The sequence below is a fragment of the Musca domestica genome, unplaced genomic scaffold, assembly GCF_030504385.1.
Source record: "Musca domestica strain aabys unplaced genomic scaffold, Musca_domestica.polishedcontigs.V.1.1 31, whole genome shotgun sequence".
Classification (NCBI taxonomy): Eukaryota; Metazoa; Arthropoda; class Insecta; order Diptera; family Muscidae; genus Musca; species Musca domestica.
This window is the reverse complement of record NW_026712309.1, coordinates 6,121,599-6,136,900: the sequence shown is the minus strand read 5'-3', so window position 1 is coordinate 6,136,900 and position 15,302 is coordinate 6,121,599. Positions and strand designations below refer to the sequence as shown.

At 35.6% G+C, this 15,302-nt stretch overlaps 1 protein-coding gene across 2 annotated transcripts in view; it reads left to right on the top strand.

Annotated features, from left to right (window-relative positions):
* The first annotated feature begins 10,481 nt into the window (after window positions 1-10,481).
* The window catches only part of LOC101894271 (phosphatidylinositol phosphatase PTPRQ), a 40,368-nt gene continuing 35,547 nt past the window's right edge, over window positions 10,482-15,302 (top strand). The window contains exon 1 of one of the 2 annotated variants that reach the window (XM_005185015.4): window positions 10,482-10,671. The gene's annotated coding sequence lies outside the window, so the exon portion shown is untranslated. The remainder of the gene's footprint in view (window positions 10,672-15,302) is intronic. The other variant, XM_005185014.4, reaches the window with a different exon arrangement.

Sequence of the window (15,302 nt, the reverse complement as noted above, 5' to 3'; positions counted from 1 at the left end):
AACGGCACCTCGCTATGTTCGGCATTTTGATGATTTTAGCGACATTATTAACCGGAATTGTTTAAAATTTGGTATTTGAAGTTCGTCATGGGAACTACAGTCTGTGACAGAAAATTGTCGGTGCGGGTCCAGTTTCGAATTTGAATATGGTAATGGCTTATGACAAACAATGCATATGTATGTCCACGTCGTATAGACCCCAATATAACGGCTATATTCGGTATTTTTAAAATTTTAACAGAATTTTTTAAGGATTTTATTTTTTGAAAATTTCCAAATTCGTTGCAAATGGTGGAGGGTATTAAAATTTCGGCCCGGCCGAACTTACTGCTTTTTAACTTGTTGGAATTCCAATGGCTTTACCCCGAGTTCATTTTTCAATATTTGCCGAATGGAACATTGCGATATGTTCAGCTCACGAGCCATTTTTCGGCCACTGCGACGCGCGGGTTTCGATCAAGTCGCCTCTTTACTGTTCGAACCATTTCTGCTGATGTTGCTGTTTTCTTCCGTCCACTTCCTTGGCGACGGGCTGCGCTACCAGTATCACGGTAAGGAGCGATGGTACGAGATACAAAAGATTTATTCTTTAATTTAAACAGCTGTCGGACGAGTGTCTTAGAAATGACAGCAGTCTGAAGTTGGTTGCAGTTTTTATACCCTCCACCATACTATGGAGGGTATATTAATTTTGTCATTCCGTTTGTAACTCCTCGAAATACTCATGTCAGACCCAACAAAGTATATATATTCTTGATCAGCGTAAAATTCTAAGACGAATTAGCCATGTCCGTCTGTCTGTCTGTCTGTTGTAATCACGCTATCTTTCGAACAAATTGAGATAGAAGGCTAAAATTTTGCACACATGTATATTTTGCCAGTAGGCAGGTTAAGTTCGAAAATGGGCCATGTAGGTCCATGTTATCATATAGCCCCTATGTAACGGTACCTCTCGATATTCGGTATTTTGATGATTTTAGCGACATTATTCACCGGAATTGTTTCAAATTTGGCATTTGAAGTTCGTAATGGATACTACAGCCTAAGACAGAAAATAATCTGTGTAGGTCCACGTCTTCGTATAACCCCTACATATCGGTACCCCCCGATATTCGGCATTTTGATGATTTTAGCGACATTATTTAACGGAATCGTTTCAAAGTTGGCATTTGAAGTTCGTAATAGATGCTGCAGCATAAAACAGAAAATGGGCCATGTAGGTCCACGTCTTCGTATAGCCCCCATATACCGTACCACCCGATAGTCGGTATTTTGATGATTTTAGCGACATTATTTACCGGGATTGTTTCAAATTTCGCGTGTGAAGTTCGTAATGGATACTTCAGCCCATGCCAGAAAATTGTCTGTGCAGGTCCACGTCTTCGTATAGCCCCCATATAACGGTACCCCCTATATTCGGTGTTTTGATGATTTTAGCTACATTCGAAACAGATTTTTCTTCAAGTTTCGCATTAAAATATTGTAATAACTTATGACAAAAGTTGCCTATGCAGGTCCACGTCGTCGAAGACAGTCAAATCACAATAGTATAAAAACTACTAAGCTTATTGTCAAAAGTAGTCTTTTTGGCCGACCTTGTGTAGGCCTCCGGTGCACCTATTTTGTGAAAAACATGCACACATTTTGTGTATGTTTTGAATTAAAAATACAACAATTTGAAATTATTTCAAATTCAGTTGCAAGATAAACAAATATATTCAACGTTAATGCGCAACAAATTGTACATTTTTGGAAAAAAAAAGTATATGGTCCTACGTTATTCAGTTTTGTGATATAACCCCAAAATTCCATTCATGTATTGTGGTTTTTTTCCAATATAAGAATTTTGTTAAAAAAAAAAGTAGAACAGTGTTTGGCTTGCTTGTTTGGGATACCATAGTATTTTATTGTTGCAAAATCGTCAGGCAAAATCCCATTATTGTTGTTTTTATAAAAACAATGTTTGTTTATGAGTGGAGAACGATGGTAATGTTTACCAGGGGGAAAGGCTGGGAAAACCTAGGTTTCGGAAAGAGCCACCAATCCTCATCAGTTCCCTTGTTTTTTGTCTGGGATATTCTCCCCAGAAGTTATTTTAAAAAATAACTTCTATGACAAAAAACATTTTTTACCCAAGTGACGAGATCGTAAGCTCAATAGAAGAGGAACAAAAGAATTACATAAAACTAAAATTCTTTTGGAAAATCTTCTAAATCTTACAACCGCACTTATAAACATTTACATCTTTCTCCACTTGTTATGCTTTCGTTCAACCTGAACGAAGTAACATAACCATGTAAGTTTGTTTTGTCTGTTACAACAAAAACCCCTTCGTCGACCGTGCCTGTGTCTATTAATAGAACAGTGTTTGGCTTGCTTGTTTGGGATACCATAGTATTTTGTTGTTGCAAAATCGTCAGGCAAAATCCCATTATTGTTGTTTTCATAAACAAACATTGTTTTTATAAAAACAACAATAATGGGATTTTGCCTGACGATTTTGCAACAATAAAAAAAATGTAAAATAAACAAAACCTTTCTGGTTGAGCCATGCCTACATTTAAATTTAAAATCAAATTACCCATTGACAAACAGCTTCTGGCTAAAATTTCAAAAATATTTCTCAAATGTTCCCCGCCTGGGCCGCTTCTTTCTAGGATCTTTATTTTAATATCTTAACAGAACATATATTAGACTTGTAGTTTACTTAGGTTGACATTTTATAGGTATAAAACGCCTAAGGCTCAACAAAAATATTTTTAGAGTCTCTGAAAACAAACATACACCTATGACACAGGAGCTTCATATTTAATGCTCCCCCACTATGCCCACCCATCCTTGACCCTCTAATCCAAATACACTAATATTTTAAAGATCCTCAAACAACCCAAACAAGCCTAACCTCCTCTCCAAACATTCTTGACCTTATTTATTTCATTGTTCCCAGACCTCTAATGGTAAGTAACGTTGTATGTTAGGGTAAACTTGTTTCTCTTTGTTATGTTTTTTTAAGTCGGTTGAGTATTTTGGCCTGCGGGCTGCTCGACAGAACGGTGGTTTCCCGCTGTAACTAGGTTCTTCCTCGAGTTTCCCAAACGACAATTTGTACATTTAGGCGTAATAGTTTTCTGCTTGCCACACTTAAAACAAAATAGGTTTCTTTTGTGTAGAAAGACAAGGCCTGAATCCGCGGCCGGGAGTTTGGCAATTCTAACAAACCAATTGAATATTGATTGCTGAATTGACTTCTGTAAGTAGGAGTAGTAATTGTGTTAGGATAGCGTCGAAAGAATGTCTTCTCAATATGATGCGATAATACATCGAATCGAATACCCAATACCTGAAATATTCTTTCTCACATTTTTCTTAGTCAGGGAGATCATTTTCCGAAACTGGCCTTTCTAGTTTAGATCATAGCGTTTAGGTCATGGAAGAACGAATTTATCGACCCATTGGCTTTCGCTCTAACAAATCTCGCATTTCTTCGAAACATGTTCTTTTGGTTTTGATCCTTTCACATACTTCCAAGTAGACATATTGTGATTCATTTATTCTAACCAGAACCATTCATTAGCAGGGCTTGAAACTAAAACATGGTATTAATTCAATATGTCTTCCCATGAAAGGTTGTACAGTTTTTGAAAATGTTTTAACAGGCATTTGAAGTCTTCTACTGACAAAGTATTGGGTCTGTCAGAGAAGTTTATCCCAAATCGTTCAATTCTTATATCTTGACAATTTTAAGAACTTATGAAGGATGGGGTAATAGAATGGTTTATAATCGGGTTATGATGGGGCGGAGAAGAGGGTTCAGGATTTAGTGTAGGAATTGGTTGAGACATTTGTGGTGCACTTTGATTGCTAATGGACAATCGCATCATTTAATTTATCCACTACAGTGTAAACCTTTTCATTTCTTTACTTACGCTCTTTTCAACCATTGCCTGTAGATTTGCTGGACATGGTTCAAATTGTCTTGTACCAAACTTCTGAGAAGTTGGTTAACTTCTTTTGGTTGCATTGGGACAGTGGGTTGGGGCATGTTAGGTGGCAATTTAGCGGCAGCACTAGTGCTAGGATAAGGATTACTAATTGAACCCGATAAATCTCGAACAGTTGGGGCGACATTGGCGTTTTGCATCTTTCCTTTCTTTTTAGTTTTGGAGATGCAATTGACGTTCTACTAAGGTCAAACGCTAACGATCTATTTCTTTTTCTGCGTTTTTCCCCTACCGTTCATTGGTATAAATATATATGAAAATTAGAATTTCTTGTATTGTTAACGGCAAAAATTATATAAAATGTAACTAAAGATAAGTATTAACTACAAACTAATTAATTTAAAAAAAGTATTACAAAGAATTAATGAAATACACAAAGACAAATACAAGAGAATTTTAGGAGTAATTTCAGCTGTCACAAGATGCGTGTGTATGTGTGGTATGCTTTCCAAATAACAAAAACATATGATTTTATTTTGCAGTGGCCTATATTGGTTGTCATAGGGTATTGACTAGGTTGGACTTTACAATTAGAAACATTGAACTTTCCAATTTTAAAATTAGTTTTTTATGAATGATTTAAGACTTTTGGTCTGTTCCAGAACTGCAAGAATGTAAAACTTTTTTCTACGATAACCGATTTTTCCTTTATGATATCGAAGAAAATTGCAAAACTAGTATATTCTTGCAGGGTCTGGAACAGTACATTAGTCTTATTGGGCTTTTAGGTCTTGTTTAATTTAATGATATAGGGTAAGTGTGCCTAAGTTCGGCATGTCCCAGTAGTCCGCACTTTTTATTTTTAAGCCAAATAAATGAAACTATTATAACTAAATGTATTTTGTTTACTTCAAATATATTGTCAGCTATCTTTGTGTACAATTTCGCTAAGAAAAGATGATTTATTCTAATAAAAATTAAATTTTTGTCTGTGAAGGTCCTCAACAATCCATATTCTTAAGAAAAGTACAATAAAGACGTCGAATCAGTTTAACTAAACAAAAATATTATATTTTAATGAATTAATTAATTATTATTATTAACTATTCTTACAAAAAAATTGGTATGCCGACTGTTGGAAAATGCCATACTGACAATTGGCAAGTGGTGCCGACTACTGGCAAAAAGGCATTGTTTTAATAAAACTACAAATTTATGAAATTTAATAAAAAGTTATTAAAACTTTATTTACTATTGCAAAAACTTTACAAAATTTCGAATCTGAATAAATTAACTTTGTAATAATTGAAATGTTCCACTCAGAATGGTGAGCGAATAAAAACGCGAAAATCCTAAAAGTGCCGACTACTGGTACACTTACCCTATGCAATAATTTTAATTGTTTTTATATCCTCCACCTTGAAAAGGTGAACATCCATAAATATTCGTCGTAGACCCCATAAAGTATATTTATTCATGATCAGTATACATTTCTAAGTCGAGCTAACGATGTCCGTCCACAATTCATCAAAATACCGAATATAGGGATGAACAGTTATATGAGTCCTATCCTATTCTATGAGTCCTCATATAACTGTTCCGTCCAATATTCGGTATTTTGATGAATTGTGTCACACTTTTTCTCGAAATCCTTTGACGGAAAAAGACCTACACATGTTCACGTCTTCGTGTAGCCCCTCCATATATTCGGTATTTTAGTGATTTTAGCCAAAATTTGTCACCTGAATTACTTCAAATTTGGAATTTTAAATCTTGGACCTATATTCTATGCAAGAATGTTTTCCACATAGTCGGAACACAAACTGCCAATTTGCAGCAAATTTGGTTTAGAATTGAAACGAAAACAACCAAAAGACCTTTAATCTGCCGGCACAGTTATGTGGGGGCTATTCTAAAATGTGGACCTATAGTCCCATTTTCAAAGTTCTAAAGACCTAAAATAGTAAAATTTTATCAACCTTATTCATTTTTTTGGACGCTACAGTAATTTCAGCAGACAGACGGAATTCGCTAAATCTATATATATACCTTATAAGGGTCTTGTATGGCTTACCTACTTTAAGAAGATTTATTTGAAGTACAGGGTGAGATGAAAAAACTGCAACCAACTTCATTTTTAAGCCACTCGTCCGACAGCTCATTATATTTTTCACAAGCGAATAAGAGCATTTTGGTGAGAATTTTCCAAAAAAAAAAAAAAAAAAAAAATTATTAGTGATGGAACTCAAGCGTGATAATGTGCTTTCTTTATATTTGGAAAATCACAAGTGGCTATCGTTAGAGCACTTCAGCGTTTAAATGAGACTAAATCTTTTGTGTCTCGTACCATCGCTCATTACCATGATACTGGTAGCGTAATCCGACGTCAAGGAAGTGGAAATGGTTCGAAAAGTAAGGAAGCGACTTGATCGAAACCCGCGTCCCAGTGGCCGAAAAATGGCTCGTGAGCAGAACATATGCAATATTCTATTCGGCAAATATTGAAAAATGAGCTCGGGGTAAAGCCATTGAAATTCCAACAAGTTAAAAAGCAGTAAGTTTGGCCGGGCCGAACTTTGAATACCCTCAACCATTTGGGACGAATTTGGAAATTTTCAAAAAATAGAGTACTTAAAAATTCTGTTAAAATTTTAAAAATATCGAATACAGGGTTGTCCATATTCGACGGACCCATCTGGCAACGCCATAACTTTTGACAGAGATGTCACATCGCTTAATGACATACCGCGTTTGAAGCGTCAGTCCAAGCAGTTTTAACAAGAACCAATACACGCTACGCGAAATAGTTGAAATTTACATTCAACAGAAGAAGTCAATTGTGAAAACTCAGCGTGCTTTTAAAACATTAAAAAATGTGAGAAGTGCGCCTTCTAAGAACACCATTAAGCGTTTATACGGACAATTTTCGACTGGCAAGGCTCTTTCTAATCCGAAGAGGTCATATAAAAGTCGACCAAGGCGATCGGCCGAGAATATCGCTGCCGTACGAGCCAGTGTTGAGAGGTCCCCAAGAACATCCCAAAAACGCCGTTCTCAGCAGTTGGGCATGGCTCGGTGCACTTTACAACGGATTATTCGCATTTGTTCCCGTACAAAATTCAATTGACGCAAAGAATTTTGCCTGCGGACAAGCCTCGTCGATTGGAATGGGCCCAAAAAGTCATGGGTCCGTCGAATATGGGCAACCCTGCATAGCCGTTATATTGGGGTCTATACGACGTGGACCTACATAGGCCTTGTTTGTCATAAGCCATTACCATTTTCAAATTCGAAACCTGAAATAAACGGTGAATAATGTAGCTAAAAACATCAAAATATAGTATATAGGTAGGTACCATTATATCGGAGCTGTGCGAAGACCTGGACCAGAATAGACAATTTTCTGTCACAGGCTATAGCATCCATTGCGAACGTCAAATACGGCATCTCAAACAATTTCGGTGGGTATTGTACCTAAACTGGTCAAAATACCGAATATAGAGAGGTACTGACATATGGGGCCTATACGAAGACCTGGATCAGCATAGACAATTTTCTGTCACAGATCCTATTACGGATTCTAAAAACGTAATTTGAAACAATTCCGGTGAACAATGACGATAAAATCATCAAAATACCGAATATCGGGAGGTACCGTTATATGGGGGCTATACGAAGAAGTGGACCTGCATAGACAATTTTCTGTCATAGGCTGTAGTATCCATTACGAACTTCAAATACCAAATTTGAAACAATTCGGGTGAATAATGTCGCTAAAATCATCAAAATACCGAATATATCGGGAGGTACTTATATATGGGGGGCTATATGAAAACGTGGACCTACATGGCCCATTTACGAACTTAACCTGCCTACTGGAAAAATAAGAATGTGTGCAAAATTTTAGCCTTCTATCTCAATTCTTTCGAAAGATAGCTGATTACAACAGACAGACAGACGGACAGAGAGATCACGCTGATCAAGAATATATATACATTGTTGGGTCTGACATGAGTATTTCGAGCAGTTACAAACGGAATGACAAAGTTAATATACCCTCCATAGTATGGTTGAGGGTATAAAAAGTGCAAGAACTTACACCGCAACAGAAAGAAAATAGACTCAAAAGAGCTAAAGAGTTGCTTCGCTTGGGCGAAAGTGGTGAACTGCCGAATTTGGTTTTCTCCGATGAGAAAACATTCGTTGTCCAGCAGTTTGAAATCAAACAAAACGATCGTGTTTACTTGCCATAGATGTGAGCTGAAAATGTACACCTTCGGTTAGCCACCAGATCTCAAGCGGCGGCCATTGTGATGGTGTGGGCCGCCATAACAGGCGATGAGCGCATCAGAATAAATGCCGAATATTAACGCTAAAATATTCTGGAGAGTGTATTAAAGCCTTGGCCATGCAAACATTTGGCCGCAGAACTTGGACATTCTAACAGGACTCAGCACCATCGCACTCAGCACGCGCCACTCAAGAATGGTTACAAAATTAGGTTCCTCGCGTCATTTCCAGTGCCACTAAAATCTCCGGATACCAATCAGTTGGACAAATGCGTCTGGAGCATTTTGGAAAGCAAAAATACCAAAGTGTCGATCACTTCAAGCAAGCGCTTCGCCGGGAATGATCAAAAATACCACAGATCAACATTTGGGCAGCGTTTCACGGTTTCATTGGCGGTTTGAAGGCCAAATTCATGTCAAAGGCGACCATTTCGAACAAATCTAAACTTATTCTAAAATTTGATGCTTTTTCCGATATTTTTGCTTTCATTCAACAAAATTAAAATAAAATGTAAAAATTATGGCGTTTGAATTTGTTGCAGTTTTTTTTTATCTCACCCTGTATACGACACGTTTTAGATATAAGCAATTTTTGCAACAACAAAATACTACGATATCCCGAACAAACAAGCCAACATTGTTCTATTAATAGACAAGGCACGGTCGACGAAGGGGTTTTTGTTGTAACAGACAAAACCAACTTACATGGTTATGCTACTTCGTTCAGGTTGGACGAAAGCATAACAAGTGGAAATGGATGTAAATGTTTATAAGTGCGGTTGTAAGATTTAGAAGACTTTTCAAATGAATTTTAGTTTTATTTAATTCTTTGGTTCCTCTTCTATTGAGCTTACGATCTCGTCACTTGGGTAATTTTTTTTTTGTCATAGAAGTTTTTTTTCTTCTTCTGGGGAGTATATCCCAGACAAAAAACAAGGGAACTAATGAGGATTGGTGGCTCTTTCCGAAACCTAGGTACCCCCTGGTAAACATTACTATCGTTCTCCACTAATAAACAAACGTTGTTTTTATAAAAACAACAATAAAGGGATAAAGCCTGACCATTTTGCAACAACAAAATACTACGGTATCCCGAACAAACAAGCCCACACTGTTCTATAAAAAATTCTACAGACCTAAATTAGTAAAATTGATCATTTTTTTGAACGCTACAGTAATTTCTGCAAACAGACGAACGGACGAACTTCGCTAAATCGATATATATATATATATATATATATATATATATATATATATATATATATATATATATATATATATATATATATATATATATGTATATATATATATATATATATATATATATATATATATTTATATATATATATATATATATATATATATATATATATATATATATATATATATATATATATATATATATATATATATATATATATATATATATATATATATATATATATATATATATATATATATATATATATATGTTTGCAGAAATTACTGTAGCGTTCAAAAAAATGATCAATTTTACTATATATATACTTTATAAGAGTCATGTAGGGCTAACCTACTTTAGGAAGATTTTTTTGAAGTATAAGTAATGGATATGACAATTTTAATCCAAGTCCAGTGGCTTAATGTATTTATATGAAAACGCACTGTTAAATGTATATTGCGATGTTTTACAAACGGTGTGAGAAACTTAATATATACCCTTCATACTATGGAGGAGGGTTTAAAAATGATATCTTCTTGTGAGTTCTGATAAGTAGTGTCTTAATTACAGAATTTATTCACCATAAATTCATGTATACTTTGCATCGGCAGATCGTGTTAAAACGCAGAAAGATCACAAGAAATGTTATTATTTTCGTCTGTCATGTTTAATTGATGTTCTAATTATTTGTAATCAATAATTTTCAAGTGTTAGCATTTTTGAAATAAATAAAAAAGTCCACATCTCATGATGTGCCCAACAAAGGGCTATGGACACTCGGTGTGTGGGTGTGTGTGAATTTATCTCAGCCGCAAATAAATTGAATTTCTTATCACTAAATGCAACGATAGCCAGTCGGTTGTTCGGTTGTTACGAACTTTTGCTACGTTCATGCGTTGCTTTCGATTTGTGTTTTATGAATTACTCACCATCATTGACAATCAGTAAAATTTAAAGAGTTTAAGAGTAACAACGGACTAAAGAGAGGGAGAGAGAGATAAAGAGACCATGTTCTCTTTCTTCTTTGGCTGCACGATAGTTTTTTAAGACCTAATTTCAGTTCGCGGACATTTCTCAACGGATACGGTTGATATAGGTGCCCGGAAAAGGCTGACAACTTCGAAGCAAAAAAAAAAACCTACCGTTACATATCACAATTGAATTTCGAAATCGGAAATCGGTAGATGCATTTGTATTCGCTAGCTACTACAACAACAACAATTTGGAATTATAAAAAAGTGTAAGTGCGGTTGATAAACAAGCCAATGAATAACAAAAACATGGATAAGCTCTGAGAATGCTATTCAGATCGACAACATGTGCGTAATGCGACTATTACTGGCTGCGAAGAGGCCTAAACCTAGCAGTGTTTCAAACTTCCAATATAAAATTGATGTTTTATGAACATGTGTACTTTAAAAAAATGTGTAATTTAAAAAAAAATTAAAAATGTAATTTTCCTGACAGAAGTTCTAGGTTTTGCAAGAAATGCAAAAACAAAAAGAAGTGTGCAATTTCAAGATCGTTCCATCCATTAGTTCCATCGATAACGGAATGAAACCTTGATAGCAAATTTTTGATTTTGATTGATAAGTGATACAACAAGTGTGTGTGTGTGTGCGTGTGAGTGTGTGATAGATGGTGTCAGATAATGTCCGTGTTCTTCTGTCGTCTTGTAAACAATTAAAGTGGAACGACTTTAAAATTATAAATGGATGTAAATATTTGGCTAACAAACACTAGTCGACATTTATTCGTTTTTTATTTCTTTGGTCTGAGTTATAAATCAATTCCTGATTTGATAATTCTAAAGTGCTACTCTACATTTGGAATATGTACTAGTGTGTGTGTGTGTGTGTGTGTTTGGGAGTGTTTGTATTCACTCACTTTAGGGATAACAAACGTTTTATTTTTAACCATAAGAGGTAAGCTTTCCGATTGATAAATAAATGGGAGTACCGTATCAAACAAACAGTAGAACCAGCTATCAGCACAATCTAAATTGATAAATAAAAATAAGATTGAACAATTTGACATTATTAAATGTTAATCATCAAACTTGTGAAGTTTACCATTTGTCAAGCCGTGTAAGCGATTATGGAAATGCATGTGCGAACCTATTAAAAGAAAAGGAAAGAAAAAAGAGAAACTTGGGGGGACAGTGGGAATGGATAATTTTCTTGAAGATTCGACAGAATTGAGCCTAGAAGCAAATATGTCAAATTTGGTGAAAGTCAGTTCGGTACAATAAGGAGGTAGCACAGTTTCGCAAAAGTAACTACAACAAGTAAAAAATACTTTTGAATACCCCCAACACTGGGAATGATTTTGGCAATTTTCAAAAAAAAAAAAAAAAAAAAAAAATAAATAAATAAATAAAATAAAATCCGTCACAAATTATGTTAAAATCTTAAAAATACCGAATGTAGCCCTTACATTAGGGTCTATACCACGAGGTGGACCTAGACAATTTTCTGTCATAGGCTGTAGTACCCATTACGAACTATGTACCGAATATCGGGAGGTACCGTTATATGGTGGCTATATGAAGACGTGGACTTGCACAGACAATTTTCTGTCATAATGTGTAGCATCCATTACGAACTTCAAATACCAAATTTAAAAGAATTCCGGTGAATAATGTCGCTAAAATCATCAAAATACCGAACATCGGGGGGTTCCGTTATATGGGGGCTATAAGAAAACGTGGACCTACATGGCCCATTTACGAACTTAACCTGCATACTGGCAAAATAAACATGTGTGAAAAATTGTAGCCTTCTATTTCAATTCGTTCTAAAGGTAGCGTAATTACAACAGACAAACAGACGGACGTACATCGCTAAATCGACTTAGAATTTAACACTGATCAAGAATATATATATACTCTGTTGGGTCTAACATGAGTATTTCGAGGAGTTAAAAACGGAATTACAAAATTATAGCCTCAATTGTATGGTGGAGGGTATAAAAACAGAATACTTTCAAAATCAATGATTGGAAGACGCGTAAATTGCGAGACGCGCATTAAAGCTATTCGTCAGTTCTGCCATGGAATTGAAAGATAGAACTGTTTAGATCGTTATTGTACCATGGGTAGAACAGCTTCTTAAAACTAACTACCAAAATACAACCTTGAGGCTGTGCCCGCTTCCTACCAGAATGTCAGAATTGTTCAAAATTACATGCAACAAGTTACTCTCATTTATTTGATATTTTTCCTCACTCTTTAATGAGTTTAATGTCGCGAAAGATATTTGAAATGCCTGGATTTACCCTTAACAAATGATCCAGAGTTTTTAATTATTTACTTTCATGGCAAAAATGGTTTATTTCCTTAATGCGCGCCCCACAAATTTACATTTCTTTTAATCATTTTTTTTTTTGGGAATATTCTGTTTTTATTTTTCAAAACCAGTAAGGAAAGGTCAAAAGTCGGTCCGGGCCGACTATATGATACCCTACACCACTATGCGTATTTAGTAGAACTCCCCTCACAAAAAATATTTATATTGGGAATTTATGTGAAGTAGATCATACTGAATATGAACCAAATAGCATTGCTGTACAGTGCTTGATATGACTTCGACAAGGATTGTATAAAATAATATTTCTTGGAGCAATAGATATACAGACCGAGCTTCAACAAATGGAAAAATTCGGTTGAATATGAAAAAAATCTAACCAATTTCGTCTGATATTACATACATTTTGGGCAATAACCGTAAAATCGGTTGAAGATTTATATCGAAGCAACATAAAAACCTGCACCGATCTCAATAAAATTTCGTAGAGGTATTTTCGAGCTGCATATGATGTCTCGTATCAAATATTATTGTTAACCATTTGGTGCACAAAAACCTGAAATCGGATAAAGAAATATATAGGATAAAATTTGACAGATGTATTTTTGAGATCCATAAGTTTTCTGTTCCCAAATATCATTTTTCTGGAGTGCATATTACGCATGTGAGGGACTTAAAACCTAAAACCGGATGAAACATATACATGGGAGCTATAGCTGTATCTGAACCGATTTTGCACCAAATTTGAAGTACTTGCCTCTAGACTGAAATCGGTCGGATGTGCCAAAATTCAATTGGTCATTATTAACCCGCTTCCTTCTCCTTGTTACAAACAAATGCAGAAAGACATAATACCCTTACCCCTATGTGGAGTAGGATAAAAAAATCTATCCTGTTGGTAGCTTTACTTTACTTTTTTATTGTACAATGACAGCTTCCATATACAGGGTGAGATGAAAAAACTGCAAACAAATTTAGACCGATGTTATTTCTAGGCCACTCGTCCCACAGCTGTTGTTTACAAGCGTACAAAAGAATTTTGGTGAGAATTTTGTGATTTCTTTACATTTAGCTGGAAACCACATGTGGCTATCGTTAGAGCACTCCAACATTTAAATGTGAATAAATCTTTTGTGTCTCGTACCATCGCTCGTTACCGTGATACTGGTAGCGTAGCCCGACGTCAAGGAAGTGGACGGAAGAAAACAGCAACATCAGCAGAAATGGTTCGAAAAGTAAAAAGCCGTCTAGATCGAAATCCGTGTCGAAGTGGCCGAAAAATGGCTCGCCAGCTGAACATATCGCAATATTTCATTCGCAAATATTAAAAAATGAGCTCGGGGTAAAGCCATTGAAATTCCAAAAAATGCAAGAACTTACACCGCAACAGAAAGAAAATAGACTCAAAAGAGCTAAAGAGTTGCTTCGCTTGGCTGAAAGTAGTGAATTGCCGCATTTGGGTTTCTCCGATGAGAAAACATTCGTTGTCCAGCAGTTTGTAAACAAACAAAATTAACGTGTTTACTTGTTATGGTGATGTCGTGGGCCGCCATAACAGCAGATGGTCGCTCTCCACTCGTATTAATCGACCGTGGCATCAGAATAAATGCCGAATATTAAAGCCTAGGGCACGAAACATATTGGACACAGACCTTAGACATTTCAACTGGACTCAGCACCACCGCATTCAGCACGTGCCACCCAAGAATGGTTACAAAATTATATTCCTCGCTTCATTTCAAAGGCACAATGGCCACCAAAATCTCCGGATACCAATCCGTTGGACTATTGTGTCTGGAGTATTTTGGACAGCAAGGTTGGCACTAAAAATTACCAATGTGTCGATTATCTCAAGCAAAAGCTTCCCCGGAATGAGCCAAAATACCGCAAAGCAACATTCGGGTAGCGTGTGACGGTTTCATTGGCCGTTTGAAGGCCATAATTCGTGCCAAGGTGACCAATTCGAACAAATCTAAACTTTTTCTAAAATTTGAAGCTTTTTCCGACATTTTCAGCTTTCATTAAATAAAATTAAAAAAAATGTAAAAATTATGCCGTTTGACTTTGTTGCAGTTTTTTTTTATCTCACCCTGTATATCTATCAACACAAGATATGTTGTGAATATGGTAGATATCGATATACTCCTTCTGGTACCTCCCCCACAATATCTGAGGCTGGATTCTTTTTCTATGAAATGAACAATATTTCCTTTATAAAATTTTTCATTTGACATTTCTTTTCTTTATAAAAGATTTCATTTCACATTTTCATAGAGCAAGAATTGAGGCTCTGGCGTGAAAATGGAATATATAGCACAACTCCTTCTGGTATCTCCCCCACTGCGGGTAAAAATTTGCAATAACCCAAACTCTCATAAAATGCGAAATAAACATCCGAACATTCCAATATTTCCCCTAAACAAAAATCTGGTTCGAAAATGGAATATATCACTTTATTCCCTCTGGTACCTTCCTCGCAAAGGGTCAAAATCTTTAACAATTATATCTCTCATAACATGCGAAGCAAACAATACATGTACTGGAAATTCTTGCGGCTAGTTTAGAT